Source organism: Myotis davidii, unplaced genomic scaffold (assembly GCF_000327345.1).
Source record: "Myotis davidii unplaced genomic scaffold, ASM32734v1 scaffold512, whole genome shotgun sequence".
NCBI lineage: Eukaryota > Metazoa > Chordata > Mammalia > Chiroptera > Vespertilionidae > Myotis > Myotis davidii.
In genome coordinates, this window is record NW_006284323.1 from 2,294,463 (window position 1) to 2,306,383 (window position 11,921).

At 42.1% G+C, this 11,921-nt stretch overlaps 1 protein-coding gene across 6 annotated transcripts in view; it reads left to right on the plus strand.

Annotated features, from left to right (window-relative positions):
* The first annotated feature begins 6 nt into the window (after positions 1-6).
* PKNOX1 (PBX/knotted 1 homeobox 1) overlaps positions 7-11,921 on the plus strand; it is a 53,189-nt gene continuing 41,274 nt past the window's right edge. For all 6 annotated transcript variants that reach the window (XM_006754345.2, XM_015569112.1, XM_015569119.1 and 3 more), the window contains exon 1: positions 7-89. The gene's annotated coding sequence lies outside the window, so the exon portion shown is untranslated. The remainder of the gene's footprint in view (positions 90-11,921) is intronic.

Genomic DNA, 11,921 nt, shown 5'->3' on the forward strand with positions numbered 1-11,921 from the left:
CGGATGGCTCCTGCCATCTACACAGCCGCCCCCTTTCAGCAGGGTCTGCAGTGGGGTTGGGTCACTCAGAAGGGACTGTGGATTGATAGGTACTGTGATTGCAGTTTCCAAAAACAGCTCATTATATTTTGCAAAAATAATGCCTCAATGAGACCTTGCTAATCTTTCAATACATGTTATATTTTGTCTAAGACATTTTATCAAGATTTGTACTTTTTGCATCAAAAAATTAGGAATTTAATTTTGTATTCTTCTAAATTCAGTTATGTGTTTATGTATGCTTTTTAAAAAACTTTTATTTCAGCAGAATTTCCTGCAGCATAAGTGGAAATACCTCTGCAATTCTCTAGAGCAGCAGTAAACCATGGCACTGTTGACATTTGGCATTAGAAATGTCTGTGTGGAGGAGGCTGTCCCGTGCATTGTAAGATTTTAGTAGCATTCTTGGTCCCTACATACTAGAGGCTAGTGGGATCCTAGCCCCAGTTGTAACAATAAAAAATGTCTTCCGATATTGCCCAATGTCCCTGGGGAACAAAAGTCTCACCTGGTTGAGAACTACTGAACTAGAACAGCATTTCCCAAAATGTATAGAACCCAAGTTTAGTGGGATATGTGTACATTTTTATGTATTAATCAGTTAACCTATTTTGTGTTGTATTTTTAGCCAGCATTATTATATTACTACAGGCCCGGTGCACAGATTTGTTCACCGGTGGGGTCCCTCGACCTGGTCTGTGCCCTATCACAATCCGGGACCCTCGGAGGATGTCAGACTGCCAGTTTCTGCCCAGTCCCCGCAGGCCTGGCTGAGGGACCCCGCCGGAGCATGAATCCGTGCACCAGGCCTCTAGTATACATGTAAGATCTTTGGTTAATCTCTTCCCACCTTCCCCTCTCCCCGCTTCCCTCTGAGATTCTTCAGTCTGTTCCGTGTTTCCATGCCTGTGTGTTGAGCATCTGTCCCCTGGTGGTTAGTGCACATCATAGCTACCAGTCGAAGGGTCACTTAGGCTTTTATATATATAGACTAGAGGCCCGTTGCAGGAAGATTCCTGCAAGAATAGGGCTTCCTCGGGCCTATTCCTGCAAGAATAGGGCTTCCTGAGACCCGAGCGAAGCAGAGAAGGGAGCAAAGCCCACCGAGGCGGGCTTCGCTCCCTTCTCTGCTGCCTCACTCCCTCACTTCACCCTCGGCTCCTTCCCTTCTCCGTGGCCTCGTCTCCACTGCCTCACTTCCTCCATTCTCCGTTGCATCGCTCCCTTCCTTCTCCACTGCCTCGCTCCCTTTTCTACTGCCTCAGTCCCTCTCTTTCCCGCCGCCTCGGCTCCCTCCCTTTCCCCCTGCCTTGGCTCCCTCCCATGACCTCTGCTTTGCCTCCCTTCTGTGTCCGCTGCCTCCCCCTCTCCCTTCTCCACCACTTTGCTCCCTCCTGTGCCTGCTGCTTCAGCTCTGCTCCCGTCTCTGCTACCTCTGATCCTTTCCCTTCTGCAGTGCTTGGCTTCCTTCTACACTGTCTTCAGTCTTCATTGGGCACCTTTGTATGCAAATGAGCTGCCATCTTTGTTGGGTTGATTTGCATACTCACTCCTGATTGGCTGGTGGGTCTAGCAAAGGTACGGTCAATGAATATCTTTGTCTTTTATTAGTGTAGAAGATGTTTTCACATGTTTATATAATCCAGCTAAATATGTTTTTTATTTTAAAAATTTAAGATTTCTTCACAATTGAATGATTCTATATTTTTTCTGATTATTTTATGTCCATGCCTAATGTGGCAGAGCCTTTGGAGCATCTCATTTTTTATATTTTCTGTGTTTATTTTATCCTCCTCTGGCCTAACAAGCTTAGTCAGATCCCAAGGGACCTAGGTAGGATGGTATCACTGCTGGGCCCATTTCTAAGGTGCTGTCCCCCAGCACAGACAGTGCCCTAGGAAGAAAGATTGTATGTGTAAGAGGGCCCTTGCCTTGAAGGAGTGGGGTTTCTGTTTTTCATAAAACATATTCATTGACCTTTAATAATAAATACTACATGAAAGTGTATCAGCTTTTTAATGATGCCATTGATAGTCAAGGTCTTAAAAACTGTGATGTGAATTGAAATTCTATCCAGCTATGCTAGACCAGCCAGCTCAGAATTTACTAAAACAGTTCCTAAAACACCTTTGTGGTTAGAGTTTTACTATGTCTTTAGTGAACATATATGGACTTTTGGCTTGGAAATATATTTTTTGGACAAATTTTGTTTTAACAGAATGTAATGTTTATGATTTTTAATTTTTTTGTTAATCCTCACTTGAGCATATTTTTCCATTGATTTTTTAGGGAAAGTGGAAGAGAGAGGGAAAGACAGAGAGAGAGAAACACTGTTGTGAGAGAAACACATAGGTTGGTTGCCTCCGGCACAGGCCCTGACTAGGGCCTCGGCCGGGGAGGAGCCTGCAACCAAGGTATTTGCCCTTGAGTGGAATCGAACCTGGGTCCCTTTGGTCTGCAGGCCAATGCTCTAGCTATTGAGCCAAACCGGTTGGGCTCTGATTTCATTTGAATATTAAACTTCAAGTGGTACCTCCCCAAGCCTTGTTTGAACAGTAAAGTGATTGCTTGGCAAATGTTTTCCTCAGAATGTGTTATTGGTTGAACCTCAGTGGGATGGGGGATATGAATGAAGCCAGGATAGAAGAGAGGTGACAGGTGGATGACAACTCACTGAACTGTAGTGATGGACAGTTGATTGTCCTAAAAGGTATCTTGGAAAATCTCTTTTTTTTTTGAGTATAGAATTTTGATAGTTTTCTTGGAATCCTTGACAGCTTTCTTTATTAATAATATTAGCAGGTTTAGTTTGGAAAAGTATCATTAATAAAATGTTTTGAGGAAATATTAGTAGCCACAGAGAAAATGTCTGTTGCAGCCCTAACTGGTTTGGCTCAGTGGATAGAGCATCAGCTTGCAGACTGAAGGGTCCCAGGTTCGATTCTGGTCAAGGGCATGTACCTTGGTTGCAGGCACATCCCCAGTAGGGGGTGTGCAGGAGGCAGCTGATTGATGTTTCTAACTTTCTATCCCTCTTCCTTCCTCTCTGTAAAAAAAATCAATAAAGTATATTTTTTTAAAAAAAGAAAGAAAATGTCTGTTGCAAATGTCTCTTGACTCTTGTGTCCCCAGTCACTTCCTGGCTCCTTAACCATCTCTCTTCCAGACAAGCAAGCTAAAGTTACCGTAGACTTTCTTGCATTTCTGTTAGTGGAATTGATTGTGCTCATCAGTTAAAGCAGCTTTCGAGAGCAGCTCGGGAGTTGCCCTGCTGAGAAGGAAAGTGGCTAGGTGTGGCAGCTCTGAGCTTTACTGCATTGTGCCTGTCTGTAGATTAAATGAAAAATCCAAAAGACTTGATGTCCCCAAAACTGAGTTATAGAGCAAATTAAAACAAAATGTATTGATTTCAAAGAGAGGGAAGCATTGGTCAGCTGTCTCCTACACACCCCCAACGGGGATCAAGCCTGCAACCCAGACATGTGCCCTGACCTGGAATCAAACGGGTGACTTCCTGGTGCATGGGGTGATGCTCAACCAACTGAGCCACATTGGCCAGGCTAGAGAGCAAATTTTTGATGGATAAAAGAAGTTATGAACATGTCTCTTTGGACAGCTATATTTTAGGCCATGAGTTGGCAAATTGTAGGCCTCCGGGCCAAGTGCTACTAGAGCCACTGTAAAGGAAAAAGAATCTACAATAGAAACAGTATGTGGTCTGCAAAGCCTAAAATACTAATTAGCTGGCTCTTTACAGAAAAGTGTGCTCACCCCTCAGTCAGTTTTAGCTGAAGCAAATTTGTGTCAGTCTGGATAAATGGAATCAAACAGCCTAAGTCTGCTGGGGAAATCCTCCTATATAGTAAAACCCTAATATGCAAATCGACCGAATGGCAGAATGACCGGTCGCTATGATGCACACTGACCACCAGGTGTCAGATGCTCAGCGCAGGACCCTTCAGGGAGTGAGCCTAAGCCGGCAGGCGGACATCCCCCAAGGGGTCCTGGAATGAGAGGGCGCAGGCCAGCTGAGCCCCTCCTCCCCCAGTGCATGAATGTCATGCACCAGGCCTCTAGTATGACTAACAAAGAGGAAGATAGGATATTGTCCCTCAGTAGACTAGCTTGCTATAATTGGTATGTAATGACACCTGTGTAAAAATAGGGCCTAGGTAAATAGCTCGTAAGTCAGAATAATAAAGGAATCCATGTGAATAAATATTGAAAGCTTTTGTGACCAGTTCCTATTGCCTCATTGCTCCTTTGTTTTTCCCTTTTGCTGGCATTTGAGCCCTGAGAAACTCTGCTGAAGCCAGTATATAGAGTTTAATTCTTTCTTATGGGTGCCACCTTGTCCAGAAGCAGTTCTGAAACCCAGATGCCACTGGGAAAGCAAGCAGTTCTGCTTCCTCAAGAGCTTCTGTGTGCCTTACTCCCTGAGTTCTGGGGCTGAGGAGCACTGTGTGAATAGGCTGCTGGAGAGCAGACTCTAGCTGGGCTGGGAGGTACTGGGCCCTGTGGGTCAGAGGTCAGGGAAAGGGGCAGGGCTGCAGTAGGGCTGGGCCAGACAGCCTCACTGGTCTTTGGCTTATTAGGGCTTCTCTCTAGAAGCCACTCCCCACTCCCCCCATTTTTTCTGTCTTCACTTCTCATTTGAAAGTGACAATTATAGTGCAGAAAATGAAGATGAGTCTACTCTTGAGTGTCTTGTTTTACCTGAAAGCAAGAAAGTTATAAAGAATTACTGGGACGTGTTTAAGGCTCTAGGACAGTGGTTCTCAACCTGTGGGTCGTGACCCCTTTGGGGGTCGAACGACCCTTTCACAGGGGTCGCCTAAGACCATCGGAAAACACATATATAATTACATATTGTTTTTGTAATTAATCACTATGCTTTATGTTCAATTTGTAACAATGAAAATACATCCTGCATATCAGATATCTACATTACGATTCATAACAGTAGCAAAATTACAGTTATGAAGTAGCAACGAAAATAATTTTATGGTTGGGGTCACCACAACATGAGGAACTGTATTAAAGGGTCGTGGCATTAGGAAGGTTGAGAACCACTGCTCTAGGAGGTAACTGAAGGTGCTTGCATTGGCCAAAGATGGGATAATTTTGGGGAAATACTTATACACACACATATATATACTACATACACATATAACTGTACTTATCTTTTTAAATTTATTTTTTATATTAATCCTCATCTGAGGATATTTTTCCATTGATTTTTAGAGAGAGTAGGAGGGAGAGGGAGAGACAGAGAGAAGCACCGATGTGAGACACATCAATTGGTTTCCTCCCGCATGCCCCCCACCAGGGTCGGGAGCCTGCAACCAAGATATGTGCTCTTGACTGGAATTGAACCTGGGACCCTCCAGTCCTCAGGCTGACGCACTGTCCACTGAGCAAACTGGCTAGGGCTAATGTATTTATTTTTAAAATGTTCAAACCCATGAGATCATAATGTACTAAAACAGCCTCACTGGTCACTATTGGAGAAGGCTAGGGAGCTAGCACGTTGTTCTGAAAATTGATAAGTAGAGGTAAAGAAGCAACTCTTAAGAAACGCCATAATTGGGGCTGCAATGTGGAGAATGGACTTGGGGTGGGAAAGCGTGACCGTGGGAGACTGGTCTGAAGGCATTGCTGGGAGTTCAGAAAATGGAGAGGTGATAGGGGAGCTTGTTTCATTTGCTGCATCATAGCATCAGGGAGGAATTTCTTTGCTTTTCAGTAACTTGTGTTACGGTGTTTTGGAGGTGCCTACTTCCAGACTTTGTCAGGACATACCACTTCTTCACATGGGCACTAGGCTGTCATTTTTTCTTTAGACTTGTTAGTGTTTGCAGAGCAGAGTTCCATGCGTGTGCAGTGTGGGCATCCTTGCCATGATTGAAAGTCACTCGTGGTGTTTACCTGATGCATTGCCTTCTTCAACTGTTCTCTTAAATGTCCTTCCCATTTTGAAGGACACCATAATTCATAGTTTGAATTGATGAAATTAACATTTGCAGGCATCAAAATTGAACAGATTGTCAAATACTGTCCTGATTTTCTGACGAGTTCTATAGTTACTTAGAAACAAAGTTACTGTGTTCTCAGAAATAATGTGTAGAGGAAATGGGGCTTCAGAGCCAGTCTGACCTCACAAAGGTATCTTAACCTCTTTGCGCTTCTGTAAGATGAGGACAGTGTTACCAAGCATCTGCTAGAATGTTCTGGTTCCTATTAGTGGAAACCCAGTTACTTCATTAGTGGTATAAAACAACCATTTTATGATGCTCATGGATTTGAGGCCAAGAATTTGGAAAGGATGCCGTGGAAATGGCCTGTGTCTGCTCCACAATGGTTGGGTCCTCAGTTAGAAAGACGCAGAGGCTGAGAGTGGCTTGATGACTGAGGGCTGGAGTCTTTTAGAGGAAATTTTCTCAAATGTGGAAGTTGATACTGGCTTTCAGCTGGGGTTGTTGGCCAGGACACCTCTATGATGACTCTACATGTGACCTGGGCTTCTTCACAGTATTGGGGTTGGGGATGGGGGAGTGTGCTTTCTCACAGCATGGGAGGGGGAACTTCACAGCATGGGGGGAGGGGGCTTCCTCACAGCATGGGGGCTCAGGGCATCAGAAGTAAGTGTCCAAAGAAGGCAGAAGCTGCTTCACACTTATAACCCAGCCCAGGAATCACACACCATCACTTCCACTGCATTCTTGAGGTTCCAACTGAGTCTCTAAGGTCAGCCTTAAAAGTGTCTTATGTAGGTCTTGAATATGAGAAGATATTTCTTCCCTCATTTTCCCTTTCCTACCCTCACAGCCCCGTTGTGATACTGACAGGACAAAGTGAAGATTAAACATAGAATAAATTCTCTGTACATTTCTGCATTAACATGGACTGTATAGATAGAACTGTGACACAGAGCTTTGAGACAGCATTCTTCCAAACACTTGCAAGTGCTTCTGCTTTATGAAGCCCAGGCCACCACGTCTAAACAAGAGAACACACGATTGACCACAGGTACGGTGTGTTTGAAGAAAAGCACCAAAACCCCAGTTTCACCATCACTTAGCAGGAATTGATTGAGTTAAGAGAGATTTTTGTAAAAGCATCAAATTCCAAAGCTTCCTGCATTTTCTGTAGTTTTTCTTCAATCCCTGGCAAATCTAGTGTCTTATTTCTTCTGTTCCAATGGCCTGTTTATTCTGTTATTACACACTTTTTATGTTACTTCTGTACTCTTGTAGGATACTTTAAAATTTGCTATTTCTTAAATCTTTTAAGAGTAATTCATTCATGGACCTTGATTCCACCATATGCATTTTAGAATAGGGGTTTTTTTTTGAGTTTCTAAAGAAACAACAGGTATTTTTATTGGTATTGCAGCTGCAAGATTTATAGATAACTACATGTACCAAGAAAAACCAGTAGACTCTCCATAAACTGTTAGGACTAAAGGCCCTGGTGAAGTTGGTCAGTATAGGTTAGTTCACACAGACTAGGGAGCACTTTTTTATCCAGCAGTCTACCACAAAGTATGATGATGACAATAAGATATTTTTGACAGCAGCAGGAAAAACTAAAAATGTCTAGGAATTAATCCACCATGAGTACAGGAGACCTCTGTGTAGGAGAGGACCCAGGCTCTGGACTAGGGAGAGCTGGCACCATAGAGGTGTCTCCTGCCCAAATTAATCTATCAGGACTTTTTCAGCCTTGGTATAAAGTTGTTTCTTGCTTTGTTTGCTGCTCCACCCCCAGCACTTACAACACAGCCCACATGGAGAAGACCTTCAGTAAATCTTTGTGGACTGAATGAAGGGCACAGATGCTAACAAATCGTGGGCCCTGCCTTTCAGTTGGCAGGTTACTGTGAGACTTTCTATGCTGCTCCTGGATTTAACCACCATGCTGATGATTGATGATGGGTGACCGTAATCGATTTCACTGTTCCTCTATGGATGACATGTAGGTTCTGTTTCCATTTTTTATTAATATGGATAAAAAACATCACTAGCATCTAGCTTTTCTTGCCATGTTTAGTGCCCTTTCAAATGAGGCTTTTGAGCACAGAAAAGATAATTTGAGGTTATTTTAAAATCAACATTTATTAAGGCCACAAAGTTACAGGCCTATTTATTTCTGTATACTTTTATGTAGAATTTGCAAGTTTTTTGTTCTCTTTATGAATTTAGTATGTTTTAACTAAACTTCACCTTTTTAGACAGCCTTTGATCAACTCAAGGTGATCTTCCTATACCATTTTTAAAAATATATTTTATTGATTTTTTACAGAGAGGAAGAGAGAGGGATAGAGTGTTAGAAACATCGATCAGCTGCCTCCTGCACACCCCCTACTGGGAATGTGCCGGCAACCAAGGTACATGCCCTTGACTGGAATCAAACCTGGGACCTTTTAGTCTGCAGGCCGACGCTCTATCCACTGAGCCAAACTGGTTAGGGCTAAATATATAAATTTTGAGAGTCCACACCTCATCCCAGTCATTAAAAACACAGTCAGATACTCAGAAGACCAGGCTGAGCTGTTTTCAGAGCTCTGCTCAGCTATGATGATGTCTGACATTTTTTTCTTCAAAAGCTGATGTGTAATGAGGGAGACGAAACAACACAGGCAATTAGACAGAGAGGAAGAGAGAGGGATAGAGTGTTAGAAACATCGATCAGCTGCCTCCTGCACACCCCCTACTGGGAATGTGCCGGCAACCAAGGTACATGCCCTTGACTGGAATCAAACCTGGGACCTTTTAGTCTGCAGGCCGACGCTCTATCCACTGAGCCAAACTGGTTAGGGCTAAATATACCATTTTTAATGATCAGTCCCAGTCACAACTTACACAATTGGAATCATAATTTTAGGTTTAGTGGATCTGATTTTCATGTAAGCACCTTATATATCTGACCAAACAAGTAAAACTTTCTCAGGTATGTCTAATAATTTAATGTTATATTTACGGTGAATCTCATGTTCTCAAGCTTTCCAATCCTGTCTATTAGAGGGTGCGCTTCGTGGTCAGGGACTTCGTTTTGTTCACTGCTATAATCCCAGGACCCAGTATTTGTGCCCGGCAGTTGATAAACTTGTATAAATGAAGAAATGTTTGCAATCTTCGTTAATTTCTCTCATACCTTTTCACTGAAAAAGAAATTATGTCTAAAATCAATAATCATCAATAATTGTATAATGCAATTAATTATGCATTTTAAGTTAAAATCAAGGCTAAAATTTAAGGTTAAATTGTCCTATTTTCTTAACTATTAAAGCACCTAAATGTCAAATACATAGATTATTATGAACACCAAATTTTAAAATCTAAATCTTTCACAGGGGTTTAACGATACCATTAGAGCACTAAGTCATCTCAGACAAGAGTGGGCAGACCACACTGGCTAGAGAGCTGTGGCTGGGAAGAGAGATGAGGCCTTGCTAATTTCAGGGTCGTCTCCTGACCTGCATACTACACCTTCTTTTCTAGTCTCTATGAGCTTCTTAGCCAGCTAGGACCTTCCCAGATTCATCCATATTGTCTGAGCAGGAAAGACTTCACCATTAGATCAGATTCAGCCAATCGTTTACTAGTATATCTGGGCCTTTTTAAAAATAAACTTCTCTTATTCCAGTCAGCCTAGACCAGAAAGCTGAAAAATATTAAAATGCCAGTCTCTTAGATTTGGCCCATATTTCATATTTTTGTCTGCCTTTAAGGTCATAGCCTGAATGCTACAGTCTCCGGTTGATTGAAGAAGAATGCGATATTTTTTCATGACTGACTATATATAGTCGTGTTGTTTTCCAAACTAGTCATGCAGTTTGTGAGTTCTAGGACTCCTTCAGAGTTCCAAGTTTTACTTCATCTTCGCTGGCAGTATGGTTGTTTTAAATTTAATAATTGCTAGATGAAAAGAATATTATTTTAAAATTAGTATTTCTTAAAATTACTAATGAGTTTTAATATTTCTGTACATGATAGTGGGAAGTTGTGCTTATTTCATTTGTATTAATCTAGCTGGAACTCTTGAAAGGCTATCAAAGTGACAACTTCAACAAATTATATATCCTTTTTAATTGGGTGAAACTTGTATAAATAATATTCTATGTCTGACCCTTGAACACCATGGTATTATAAGTACATTGGGTTGGCAATTCTTTGACTTTGATTTTAGGGCCCCAAGTGATGTTAGGAAATTAAGGCACTGTTTTTTGAGTTTGAACATAATAGATACTTATTTTTCTGTGTAATGGGGGGAAGAAATGGGGATTAATTGATTGTTTCTTAAACTCAAGTTAGCCGTTGGTTTTTATGTAATGCCCATTAAAACAGATTGTGATAAAGAAAGATGAGCTTTGTTGACCATCATTCTTGGGTCAGATGCTTTCAGTTATTTTCCAGTTGCTGGTGGGTATCAGTCACTCACTTTCTGTCTTGGGCCTGCCTGGGCCAGCAATCTGAGGGCCTGTAGCTGAGCAGATTGACAGAGGCCTTGGCCAGAGCAGAATGCCACCTCCTTAGCCCAAGGAGTTTGCCGAGGTGAACCCTGTGAATTCTGCTGAGACCTTTTTGCCTACCATCTTGCGGGTTACCAGTCGGGGTTACATTATGCTCGAGTGGAATTTGCAAAGGAGCTCCACAAAGTACGAGTGACAAATTTGCAAATGGCTCTTTCATGTGGTGGCACTGGCTGCAATGTCTATACACACCCACCCACCTGTTGCAGCGGTCTTGAGCAGATGGTGCCACCTGCTGATAACTTCTCTCCAGCTTCTGTGGTGATCTGTAGGAATATTGGTCACCATGGTACTCTGCCCATATGTTTACTGAACAATATACTTTAGTTATACAGAATTTCCTTTTATAAAATTCCTCACATGGTGTTTTGTTGTAGAGAGAGCACATATTTTCAAAGCTTTTGACACAAATTTCAAAATTTTCCTTTAGAATAGTTGTACCAGTTTGTATCCGATATTGAAGTTTTAACCAGTTTTGATAGAGGGACTGCAAATCTATATGTATTGAAATAAAATTCTGATTTCCCACCAGTATTTATTACAGGCATTTTGAGACCCAAAAAGTTAAAAGAGAAGAGTCATCCTCTACCACCTCCACTCAGCAGTCATTGAGTTTGGCCACAATTTGTATTAGTTGTGTGTGTGCTCTTATTGACCATTTAAAGTAACCTTTGGAGGCCCTGTCGGGTAGCTCAGTTGGTTAGAGCGTCATCCCAATATGCCAAGGTTGCAGGTTCCATCTCTGGTCAAGAAACATGCAAGAAGCAACCAATGACTGCATAAATAAGTGAAATAACAACTCAGTGTTTCTCTCTTCCATCTCTCTCTCTCTCTCAAAAAATTTCCTTAAATTGATCAAAATTTTAAAAAAACCCAGAACTGTGGATACCATAACCATACCCCTAAACATCTTAGTCCTTGCTCTTCAAAACAAAGATGTTTCCATTAGCGTACAGCATTATCACACCATCTTTTTTTAAAAAAATATATATTTTATTGATTTTTTACAGAGAGGAAGGGACAGAGATAGAGAGTCAGAAACATCGATGAGAGAGAAACATCGACCAGCTGCCTCCTGCACATCTACTGGGGATGTGCCCGCAACCCAGGTACACGCCCTTGACCGGAATCGAACCTGGGAGCTTTCAGTCCGCAGGCCGACGCTCTATCCACTGAGCCAAACCGGTTTTGGCTATCACACCATCTTAACACTCAGTCTCTCATGCTGACTTATATCAACTTTATTTATTTATTTATATATATATATATATATTTGTGTGTGTGTGCGTGTCTGTGAGAGAGAGAGAGAGAGAGAGAGAGAGAGAGAGAGAGAGAAAGAGAGAGAGAT